Raw genomic sequence first — 12,301 nt, forward strand, 5'->3', positions numbered from 1 at the left:
AGGTAGCCTGCAGTGGGAGAATTTTGCTGGCAAGATTTGCCTTTTCTCACCCAATACAGGATTTTGAGGCTGTGATTTGGCTCTTCATTTAGTCAGGAATGCAGCATGGGAAATAGAGGTTTTCAAGCCTTCCCCCGACTCCCCCCTCCAAAAAAAGTGTCCAGTCATACCTGCCTGTCCTGGTCAATACTCATGACATGGTGGCCGGGAGAGGAAGGAGGGCTTGGGTTTGGTGCCTGTGCCAAAAGGAGCTGGAAAGTTCTGAGTTTGCACTAAGTCCCCAGGGGTCGAAGCGATAGAGGCTGAACAGCAGGCTTCTGGGCAGCTGCCCATGCTGTTTCTGTTTTAGGAAGCTGACAAAGCCAGAGATGGGTGTCAGCCCATCTCCTGCCCCTTGGCCGAAGTTAGCACCTGACTTTTCCAGGCTCTCCCTCCCCATTCTGGCATCACAAGAGCCACCATCACTGGGACCACAAGAAAACTGGCCTCCAATACATGCTTCTGAGTCTTTCTCTCTTAAGCTTCTCAGGACTGACCTCAAGAACAGTGGGGAGTAAGGCAAGGTCTCCCACCGTGTTGCACACCATCCCTGTCCTTCACCTTTCTCCTCACCACCACGGTTTGCTTTTGGCTGAGACCCTGGTGATTTAGCTTTCTCTCTTAATTATATGGCACCAGCATCCTAACCGGTTGGGAGCTGTGAACGGCTGAAGTGCGCCAGGTTCTGTCTGCTCCCCATCCCTCTCAAAGGCTGTTAGGATCTGTGGCAACTTTTGTCCATTCACTTACAGCTGTGGCTTTTAGAGCTAATATATGATACACAGTCATGCATCAGTTAACAACTAGGATATGTTCTGAGAAATCTCCCACTGGGTAATTTTGTGACCCTATGAACATCACAGAGTGAACTTACACAAATAAGCCATACCCATATAGCCTAGGCATAGTGATACACTGTGCCATCCAGCGCGGTCTATCATACACCTAGGCTATATGGGTGTGGCTTATTGGTCCTGGGCTACAAACCTGTACAGCATGCTGCTGCACTGAATCTCTAGGCACAAGAGAATCCTGTAACACAAGAGTCTGTGCATATCTGAACACATCTAAACAAAGAAAAGGGTAGGGTATAAAAGAGTTTAAAAAAAGCATCCACCTGTATGGGGCACTTACCATGAATGGAGCTTGCAGGACTGGAAGTTTCTCTGGGTGAGTCAGTGAGTGAGTGGCAAGTGAAAGTGAAGACCTAAAACATTACTGTACATGACCGTAGACTTTATAAATATTGTACACTTGGGCGACACTAAATTTGTTCTAAAAATACTTCTCTTCAGTAATAAGCTAACCTTAGCTTACTGTGACTTTTTAAGTTTTTGACTCTTTGCGATAACATGTAGCTGAAAACACATTGCACAGCTGTACAAAAATATTTTCTTTAGATCCTTATTCTGTAAGTTTTTTTCTATTGATTTTATTTATTTATTTTTTTTACTTTAAAGTTTTTGGTTAAAAATGAAGACATGAACTCAAACACTTTAGCCTTGGCCTGCACAGGTTCAGGGTCGTCCTTATCCCTGACATCCACCTCCACATCTTGTCCCACTGGAAGGCCTTCAGGGGCAGTAACACGCATAGAGCTGTCATCTGTGATAACAACTCCTTCTTCTGAAATCCTCCTGAAGGACTGTTTTACAATTAACTTATTTCTTTTCTGCATAAGTAGGAGCACACTCTAAAATAATCATAAAAAGGGTAGTGCAGTAAATGCACAAACCAGTAACATAGTCATTTATTGTCATTATACCAAGTACTGCACACTGTATGTAACGGTACATGCTAGACTTTTCTGTGACTGGCATAACAGTAGGGTTGTGTTTACCAGCAACACCACACACACGAGTGATGCATTGCACTACAACGTTCCCACAGTTATATTGCCAGTAAGTGACAGGACTTATTCAACTCCATTATAACCTTATGGTACCCCTGTTGTAGATGCTGTCTGTTGTTAATGGAAATGTCATCATGCAGCACGCCACTGTGTTCAGTTTTCCCCTGTGACGGACATCGCTCTTTGTCTGTGGCTTCATGGTCTTAGTAGATATGTTTATCCAGAATAATTGAGAAACTGTTTCTCAGAAACATTTGGTTTTTCTTTAAAGGTTCTATATTAAAATGGCCAAATAGAAACGAAAAAAATCATTGGAGGCTGGGCACAGTGACTCATGCTGATAATCCCAGCACTTTGGGAGGCTGAGGTGGACAGATCACCTGAGGTCAGGAGTTCGAGACCAGTCTGTCCAACATGGTGAAACCGTGTCTCTACTAAAAATACAAAAAATTAGCCGGGCATGGTGTTGCGTGCCCATAATCCCAGCTATTCAGGAGACTGAGACAGGGGAATCACTTGAACCTGGGAGGTGGAGATTACAGTGAGCCGAGATCATGCCGCTGCATTCTAGCCTGGGCAACAAAGCCAGACTCCATCTCAATCAATCAGTCAATCAATCAATAAGTCATTGTATTTATACAAACACTATAAATTGCAGGAAGATGCAAAGAAAGAAGGATACTTATGCCTACAGCCAGAATCCCTGCCATCAGCCAGTCAGAGGAAGTCCAGTGTGTGGGAATGTGTGCCGTCCTCTGAAGGCCCATTCTGAAGCTGCCCTTGTCCCCCAGACGTTGCAACTTTCTATATGGACAAGTGTCATATTCGGCACATGAGAAAGAAGCAGTGTGTTTTCCTTTAGGGATTATTACATTGTTAAATTCAATCCCATCACTGTAGTTAATGGTAACTATTTTCTGACTCACAGTGTTAATCCCTTGAAAAGGTGTCTGAGGGCAGTGTTTGCTCAAATCCCTTTTGACAACTGCTTGGTTTGTAGAGTGACATGGGCACATACAGGCTCTTTGGAACTCAGCAGCAATTCCGAACTGATTGTAGCTTATAAAACAAGAGACTGATATTATGGAAAAATAATAGTAGGTTAATGGCTGTAATTTTTCTTACTAAATAGAGAGGAAAGGTTGGCTGAGGTTAAAATATTAAGGGCTGTGCATCTTAAGCTGAGTCTGGAGTTTATCTTTTGGGCAAACTTCTTGCTGTAAAATGAGAAAATAACAAATCTTTACTTGAGGTAGTGTGTCTTTTTTAAAATACAGATACAGAATTAATCTTTAGCTTATTCATAGGACACTGTCTTCTATTATAGGGCTGAATTTTTGCGGTCCCTCCCCCAGGGTGATGAAGTTCTGGAACACATATAGCTGCCTAGAGTTCTGAAGAGTCTGTTTCTTTCATAAACTTTGAAGTAATTGAAAATATAAGGGTTTTTTGCAGACACGTAGGACGCCAAGCCAATCTTAAAGCTGGCTGTCAGGTGGACATTATTTGGTGGAACAGATAACAAAATGTCATTCTTTTTTTCTTTTTTTTTTTAATAGAGATGGGGTGTCTCCATGTTGGCCAGGCTGGTTTCGAACTCCTGACCTCAGGTGATCCGTCCACCTCGGCCTCCCAGAGTGCTGGGATTACAGGCATGAGCCACCGCGCCCGGCCTCAAAGTATCATTCTTTGGTTCAAAAATAATTACTGGTAAAGAGCCCATCTTAATAAATGTCAGTTTGTCATAGCATTCTTGTGGCAGAATGTATTTATCTCTGTACCAGATTAGGAGTTTCCTATTTTGTCTGTGTGTATATATGTGTGTATATAACGTGTATGTATGTGTGTATATAACAAATACATACAAATATGTATATATGTGTTAACATATAATACTTATATATGTTAAACATATATTAAAATATGTATGTTATGCTAATGGTTAATGTTGGTTGCTACAAGCCTTTTTTTTTTTTTTTTTTTTTGAGATGGAGTTTCGCTCTTGTTGCCCAGGCTGGAGTGCAATGGCGAAATCTTGGCTTACTGTAACCTTCCCCTCCTGGGTTCAAGTGATTCTCCTGCTTCAGCCTCCTGAGTAGCTGGGATTACAGACGCCTGCCACTATGCCCAGCTAATTTTTGTGTTTTTGGTAGAGACGGGTTCTCACCATATTGGCCAGGCCGGTCTGAAACTCCTGACCTCAGATGATCCACCCACCTTGGCCTCCCAAATTGCTTGGCCTCCCGAAAGTTACCCACCACACCCCTCCCATAAGCCTCTTTTTATGTTTAGATTATCTACTTAAAAGATTACCCTTGGCCAGAGGCAGTGGCTCATACTTGTAATTCCAGCACTTTGGGAGGATGAGGCAGGCGGATCACTTAAGGTCAGGGGTTGGAGACCAGCCTGGCTAACATGGTGAGATCCCATCTCTACTAAAAATGCAAAAATTAGCTGGGCAAAATGGCACATACCTATAATCCCAGGTACTCAGGAGGCTGAGGCATGAGAATCGCTTGAACCTATGAGGCAGAGGTTGCAGTGAGCCAAGATTGTTCCACTGCACTCCATCCTGGGTGATGGAGTGAGACTCTGTCTCAAAAAAAAAAAAAAAAAAAAGAAAAGAAAAATTGCTCTTACTCCATATTTGTTCTTTGTGCTATGACTTTTTAAATGATTGCCTGTCCTTGGTGAGATTTAGTACAGAGGAAATGGAAAGAAGAGTAAGATAGTAAATTGAAACTGAGAGTGGAGATACTTATGTGGCCCTAGAAGTGGAAGGGAGAGGGACAGAGGCCCATGATGTAAGAGGCTGGCCTCACAGAAGCTGCTGCCCCAGAAGGTACACAGGGCCACGGGGCAGGGTGTTTGCGCCTGAGCCATCTATCAGATGCTGATCTTTCTCTTCACCTTCCAGTGGGTATTTATGGGAAAAGACGGATGGAATGCCCCAAATTGGACTTTGATATCCTGAGAAATGGTCATTAAATATGGATACAATCTAAACTAAGCACGGAATTTAGATAAATTAATAAACTATAAATCACTTATTTGTTTGATAAATGTGTTTCCATGCAAGAAAATTTTAAACAAGGAACGTGCAGTTTGTGAATTCAACCAGGTTTATTAAACAGATTCTTTCTCTATTTCTGCCATGTAAATGTTAGAATCTGCTTTTTGAGTTACACAGACACACACACATACATATTCCCTGTACTTGTAAGAGTTTGTATTGGAATGACATTTTTTAACTCTGGACCAGTTAAGGGATTTTTCTTTTTGTAAAATCATAATTTGAATACAGTAACATACACAGAACTTAAATGCACAAATCACCGAATTTGACAAATCCATACACTTGCATAGCTAATACCTTAAGTAAGATATAGACTATGTCTTTCACCCAGAAAGTTCCCTGTGTCCCTTTCCACGTAGTCATCCCATTCCTTCCAAAGTAAACACTGTTCTGATTTCTGTCACTGTAGATTGGCATTGCCTACTTTTGATGTTCAGATCATTGGAAATATATAATCTAGGAATGGTTTCTTCCTCTCAGTGTTTTTGAGGGTCATCTATTTGTTGCCTTTGTCAGTAGTTTATTTCTTTTTATTTCTAAGTATATTCCACTGTATAAATATGTAACAATTAAATGGGGGTAAGTGGTTAAAACCGAGCTATTCCCCGCCCCCCCCCTTTTTTTTTCGCTAATATGAATAAGCTTGCTGTGCATATCTTATGTCTTATGCTGGTCTTTTTGTGGATATAGATATATACCCAAGAGAAATGGAAATATTAAGTGTGGTATAACTGGACAAATGCATGTTTAAGTTTAAAAAAACTGCTGAACAGATCTCCAAAGCTGCCCGTTTTTAACTCCTTCCAGTAATGTATGAGATTGCCAGTTGTTCTACATCCTCAATAACATTTGGTTGTTGTCGGTCTTTTTAATGGTAGTTGTTTTGGTAGGTGTGAAGTGATCGCTCATTGTGGCTTAAAATAAATGTCTTGGTTAATGATTCATGTTCTTACTGATCATCCGTATACCTTTTGTGAAGTGTTTTTAGTCATTTGCCCATTTAAAAAATGTTTGACTTCTTGTTATTGGTTTGTAGGAATTTTTCTATATTCTGGATATTAATCATTTGCCAGATATATGCATTACAAATTCTTCTCCCACTTTGGGGCTTGACCTGTTTGTCTGTCCTTGTGTCTTAATTATTGTAGGGTTACAGCAATTTCTGAAATCAGTTAGTGTAGGTCCTTCAGTGCTGTTCTTCACTTTCAAGATTGTTTTGACTATGCTATGTTCTGTGATTTCCATTTAAAATTTAAAACCAGCTCGTCCATTTCTGCAGAAAAGCCTTCCAAGATGATAATTTAGGTCTTCCTTAATGTCTAAAAATAAGATTTTATGATTTTATCCATAAAGATCTTAAATATCTTTGTTAGATTAATTCTTTCCTACCTTATATTTTCTACTATCGTAAGTTTTTTTTTTTTTTAAGTTTCTAATTTTGGGGCTAGAAATATAAACTACTTTGGTTTTTAAAAAAAATTAAACTATAGTCATTAATCCTAATTGATTTTTTGTGGGTTTCTATGTAAACAGTAATGTCATTTGTGAATAATTATAATTTTAATAATTTTGTGTTTTTCTTTTTCTATTTTTTTTTTTTTTGAGACAGTCTTGCTCTGTCACCCAGGCTGAAGTGCAGTGATGTGATCTTGGCTCACTGCAACCTCTGCCTCCCACGTCCAAGCAATTTTCATGCCTCAGCCTGCCGAATAGCTGGGATTACAGGCTCCTGCCACCATGCCCAGCTAATTTTTATATTTTTAGTAGAAATGGGATTTCATCATGTTGACCAGACTGGTCTCGAACTCCTGACCTCAGGTGATCTGCTCGCCTCAGCCTTGCCTGGGATTACAGGCATGAGCCACCAAGCGCGGCCTGTTTTCAATTCTTTGTAACTATTCTTGTTTTATCATACTGGCAAAGACCCTAATACAGTGTTGAACTGAGATTGTATATTAGTTTCTAGGGTTGCTGTAAGAAAGTACTACAGGCTGGGTGCCTTAAACAACAGAAACGTATTACTTCATAGTTCTGGAGAGTAGAGATCTGAGAGCAAGGTCTAGTAACTTCAGACATTCCTTAGCTTATAGATCGCCTTTCTCTTCCTGTGTCTTCACTTGTCTTTTCTCTGTGTCTGTCTCTGTGTACAAATTTCCCCTTTTTATAAGGACACCATCATACTGGATTAGAGCCCTTCCTAAATGACTCGGATCATCTTATTTCCATATAAGGTCCATTCACAGGTACTGGGGATTAGGACTTCAGCATGATTGGGGGAGAGTCATTTCAACCCATAACGGCTGGCAATAAAAGACATTCTTGTCTTGTTCCTTGTTTCAAAAGGAATGATTTTAAAATTTTGCTCTTAGGGTTTTTGTTTGCTTTAGATATCAGGATAATATGCTATAAGTTTTTGTTGCAAATGGATGTCAAATTTTATTTAACGCTTTTTTCTGCATCTATTGAAATAATTCATTTTTTTCTTTTAATTTATAAATGTGGTGAGCTAAATGAAAGATTTTATTACCTTAAACCAATATTGCATCCAAACTTAGCTATATTGTATTTTTAATATATATTTGTTGACTTCGTGTGCTAATATTTTTGCAGGTTTATTTGTGAGTCAGAATGATCTGTGATTTTCCTTTTTCTTATATACTTATCTCGTTTGAATATCAAAGGTATACTTTCAACTACTTTAATAAAATAAAGTAAGGATATGTTCCGTCTTTTATTTATCTTTTTATTCTTAGAAACATTTATTATGTGAAATTGGAATTAGATGGTTCCTAAGTGTTTAGTGGAACTCGCTAGGAGATCCATCTGGACCTGGTGCTTGCTTTGTAGCACAGACAGTGTCCATGAAATCCGGATGTGGCCAGTGCTCTGTGCAGCCCATAGACTCATCCCAGTCATCTCTCCTCACCTTGGCCTTGTGCTGTGAAAAGAAGTGGGGCCTCTGGAAGCCTACATAGCTTTTGTAACAGGTCTCTAAGTAAAGAACGCAGAAACTTTCTTTGAAACTAATGGGTAATATAAAATCTGTGGCACCCAGTCCCGTGTGTAGCCAGAAAGATGCCAAAAGTCATCAGTTCTCTTTTTTTTTTTTTTTTTTTTGAGATGGAATTTCACTCTTGTCGCTCAGACTGGAGCGCAGTGGCATGATCTCTGCTCACCACAACCTCCCTTTCCCAGGTTCAAGTGATTCTCCTGCCTCAGCTTCCCAAGTAGCTGGAATTACAGGCATGTGCCACCATGCCCAGCTAATTTTTGTATTTTTAGTAGAGATGGGGTTTCACCATGTTGGCCAGCCTGGTCTCAAACTCCTTACCTCAGGTGATCCATCCGCCTTGGCCACCCAAAGTGCTGGGATTACAGGCATGAGCCACTGTGCCCAGCCAAAAGTCATCAATTCTTTTAAATTGATGCCAGATACTGACTAAAAAATAATGTTTCTGTGTACATTTGTAGAAAAAGATTAGTGTTTTTACATTAGCATTTTTAAAGATGCTAAGATTCTGATGATCACCAGTGGCAGAATCTTGAAAATGCTGATGTGCATATTCTTAACCTAGTAGGAAATAATTACTAATATTTTTATTTTGACCCTTAGCACATATTGCTTTATACCATTACTGATTTATTTTTCTAGTCCCATTTCCTTAATAGGATGAGGAGACTCTTAGGAAGTGGGATTGTGTCTTGTAACTGTTTATTTTTGTTTTTTGCATGCTTAGAGGTGCTTGCTGTATATGCAGTGTTAGCTTTAATTAAATTATGGTCCTTGAGCATACTAGCATTTTCTGATCTCTTCCCTACCTAGGTATGTATTTTATTATGATCATACTTTTTTTTCTAATCTCTTCCCTACCTAGGTATGTATTTTATTATAATCATACTTTTAAAGTGAAGTTATTTTTTATTTAATATTCTTACTTTAAAAATATTATAATCATACTTTTAAAGTGAAGTCATTTTTTATTTAATATTCTTATTTAAAAAGAAATAGAAATCGAGTCTCAATATGTTGCCCAGGCTGGTCTTGAACTCTTGGGTGCAAGTGATCGTCCTGCCTGGGCCTCCCAAAGTATTAGGATTATAGGTGTGAGCCACTGTGCCCAGCCTTAAAGTAAAGTTCTAACAAAAAGTTTAAATTTTAGATCATTTTGAGATCACACAGTAAGGTGTGAATGGTACACCTTAGAGAAATGTTTCCTTTTATTACCATGTGGAAACTTCTCTGATTCAGAACCCCAGCAAGTTATAGTTCATGAAAATACAGAGGTGTGGCCTAAAGTTTATCTTTTTAGGATTCATATTTTATCTAAGTAAAGGTATCATGTGAATTAGATCATGGAGAGAATCTTCCCACTGCTTAAAAAAGATGGTTTTTTAAATTAATTTTGTTGTTGTTGTTATTGCTGTGAAAGCATCTCACAATTTTTCCCAGGCTGGAGTGCAGTGGTGCAATCACGGCTCACTGAAGCTGAAATCCACCAGGCTCCAGTGATCCTCCTGCCTCAGCCTCCTGAGGACGAGGGAATATGGTGATGCCCCATCATGCATGGCTAATTTTTTATATTTTTTTGTAGAGACGGGTAAGAATAAATCATTTTTAAGTGCTAGCACGTTGCTTCTTCAACTTTCATTTACCTCCATGTAATTCTGCATTATTACAGTTTTTTTTTTTACATTTAATTACCAAAGCAAGTCCTTAATTTAAAGGCCTCTAATAGGAAGCTTATCTTTAGCAAGGCTTGAGTAACTAGTTTACTAGTTAATGAAACAATATTCCATTTCTTTTTAAATATTATAGAGTTATGACTTTTTAGTAAACCATATGTTTTTCTTACAGCTCTCTCTCCCTCTCCCCTTCTCTATCCACCCCAGGATTTAGACTAAATATGAGGATACTATTTACTGCAAATGTGTTTTGTTTATCCCTTATGCTAACCTAAGACAGGGGCTGGGATTATATAGATAATATACTTTTAAAGAGCTAAATAAAAGGAGTTTCATTGTAGGTGTCCAGAGTTTGTTTCTCTATTCCTTCCACAAAGGGAGACACAATTTATATTTTAAATGGCAGAATTGCTTATCCTGCCATTTGAAAAAGACAACCCTGATTGATTAATCAATAAGGAAGAAGTTTTTAATATTACTTCACTTTAACTGACTTAGATGTCTGGAAGCCTGCATTTCAATATCTGGGTTTTACTCATTAGCATTTAAATGGAGAAAAAAATATTGTCTTGGTGGGTTTTGGTGGTTATGTTTGGTTGAGACGAATACATGATGCTGTTTAAGAACTGTCTGTGCCAGAGACTATTTGTAGAACCCTGCTGGAGTTCTTCACCCAGCCATATCTGGGATTCTGGGGATGTTCCCAGAGCCCCCAGGTAGATGGATATGATTCTTTCTCTGTGGTGCCTTTTGAGCCTCCCTGTGCACTTCCCCCAGCTCTGTTCCATAGTTTCTGTGAAGATGAGCGCCCATAAATGAGTGTGAAGATGTTTTAGGGTTGGGGCAGATGTGTGAGTGTGTGTTCTAGCTTACATTGCAGTCTGTCTTTTGGCAGAGGTGAACAGTTTACCCGTATCTGAGGACAGAAGACAGCATTGTTTAATCTCTTGGTGCCCAGCTTGGGAAATAAACACCTGAAGCAGACAGTTTGAGAGAGGAATAGGAGCTGATCCACATTGGGAGGGAATCATAGTGTTTATGATGAAATCGAAAATTTTGAGTGTTGGGTGCCAGCTGTCAGCATTTTAGATGAACTGATTTACTTAATTCTGCAACAGTCCTGTGAAGTAGGTACCGTTTTTATGCTCATTTCACAGATGAGGCAATTGAGACTGGAATAGCCAAGTGTCCCTTCAGGCTGCTGTAACAAACTCCCATATGTTAGGTAATTAATAGGCAATAGAAATATATTGCTCGCAGTTCTGGAAGCTGGGAAGTCCAAGATTGAAGCATGGCAGGCTCAGTGTTGGGAGAGGGCCCATCCCTCAAGGGTGGTGCCTTCTAGCTGCCTCCTCACACAGTGGAAGGGACAAATAAGCTCTCTGGGGCCTCTTTGATAAGGACACTGATGCCATTCATAAGGGCTCCACCCTCACGACCTAATCACCTCCCAGATGCCTCACCTCCCAGCACCTCTGGGGATTAAGTTTCAACATATGAATTTTAGGGGGGAAACAAACATTCTGACCATAACATCAAGTAATTTGCCCAAGTGATGGGAAAAAACCAGGAAGGACTGATGTGTCCACTGACAACCCTCCTCCTCAGTCCTGGGGTGCCCTCCCTCCTAGGGAGGGGGCGTAGGAAAGGGGCTGGAGTCTCACTTGTGTGTAGCTGTCATTGCCCCCATGGATAGGGGCAGACAAGAAATTGAAGAGTTCCAAAATTTTCAAGTTGAAAGGCACCAAAGAAGTGTTCTGATTCCTTCCCTTCCCTGATGCGTGAACCTTTCTTGAATATTTCTGAGGTCTTCCCCGCTTTGCTGGAATGCCTCCAAGTATTAGGAACTTAAGCTCTCATGAAGCAGCACTGTTCCATGTTCAGAGAGCTTGAAGTGAGGAAGTGATAGTAGTAGGGAACCTTTCACTTCAAGCTCTCTGAACATGGAGCAGTGCTGACGCAAGCCCAGCCAGCTGCCCTGCAGTGCCCGTCGTTCTCTGCAGTGCTGACGCAAGCCCAGCCGGCTGCCCTGCAGTGCCCGTCGTTCTCTGCAGTGCTGACGCAAGCCCAGCCGGCTGCCCTGCAGTGCCCGTCGTTCTCTGCAGTGCTGACGCAAGCCCAGCCGGCTGCCCTGCAGTGCCCGTCGTTCTCTGCAGTGCTGACGCAAGCCCAGCCGGCTGCCCTGCAGTGCCCGTCGTTCTCTGCAGTGCTGACGCAAGCCCAGCCGGCTGCCCTGCAGTGCCCGTCGTTCTCTGCAGTGCTGACGCAAGCCCAGCCGGCTGCCCTGCAGTGCCCGTCGTCCTCTGCAGTGCTGACGCAAGCCCAGCCGGCTGCCCTGCAGTGCCCGTCGTTCTCTGCAGTGCTGACGCAAGCCCAACCGGCTGCCCTGCAGTACCCGTCGTTCTCTGCAGTCCTCTTTTCCAGCTCTCTGATCCCCTGCCCTGCTCCCGATCACAGGGATGGTGCCTTTGAGTTTGCTTCTGGCCGCCTGAGAAGTCAGGAAAAGCCACCTTGCCTGGTCTTCTCCGTCTGACTTTGTGGAGTGTGAAACCACAGTTCTCGCAGAGGATGAAGTAGGAGGCCACAGGCTAGTGTGTGGGAAAGTCTCGCTTCCAGTGGGAGCCAGGGACCAGTCCACACATCCACTAAAT

The 12,301-nt window shown here is 41.2% G+C and overlaps 1 protein-coding gene across 8 annotated transcripts in view; it reads left to right on the forward strand.

Annotated features, from left to right (window-relative positions):
* Positions 1–12,301, forward strand: part of TGFBRAP1 (transforming growth factor beta receptor associated protein 1) — a 70,863-nt gene that overhangs the window by 12,841 nt on the left and 45,721 nt on the right. The window lies entirely within an intron of this gene.

Source organism: Saimiri boliviensis, chromosome 1 (genome assembly GCF_048565385.1).
Source record: "Saimiri boliviensis isolate mSaiBol1 chromosome 1, mSaiBol1.pri, whole genome shotgun sequence".
In the NCBI taxonomy this organism is placed as follows: Eukaryota; Metazoa; Chordata; class Mammalia; order Primates; family Cebidae; genus Saimiri; species Saimiri boliviensis.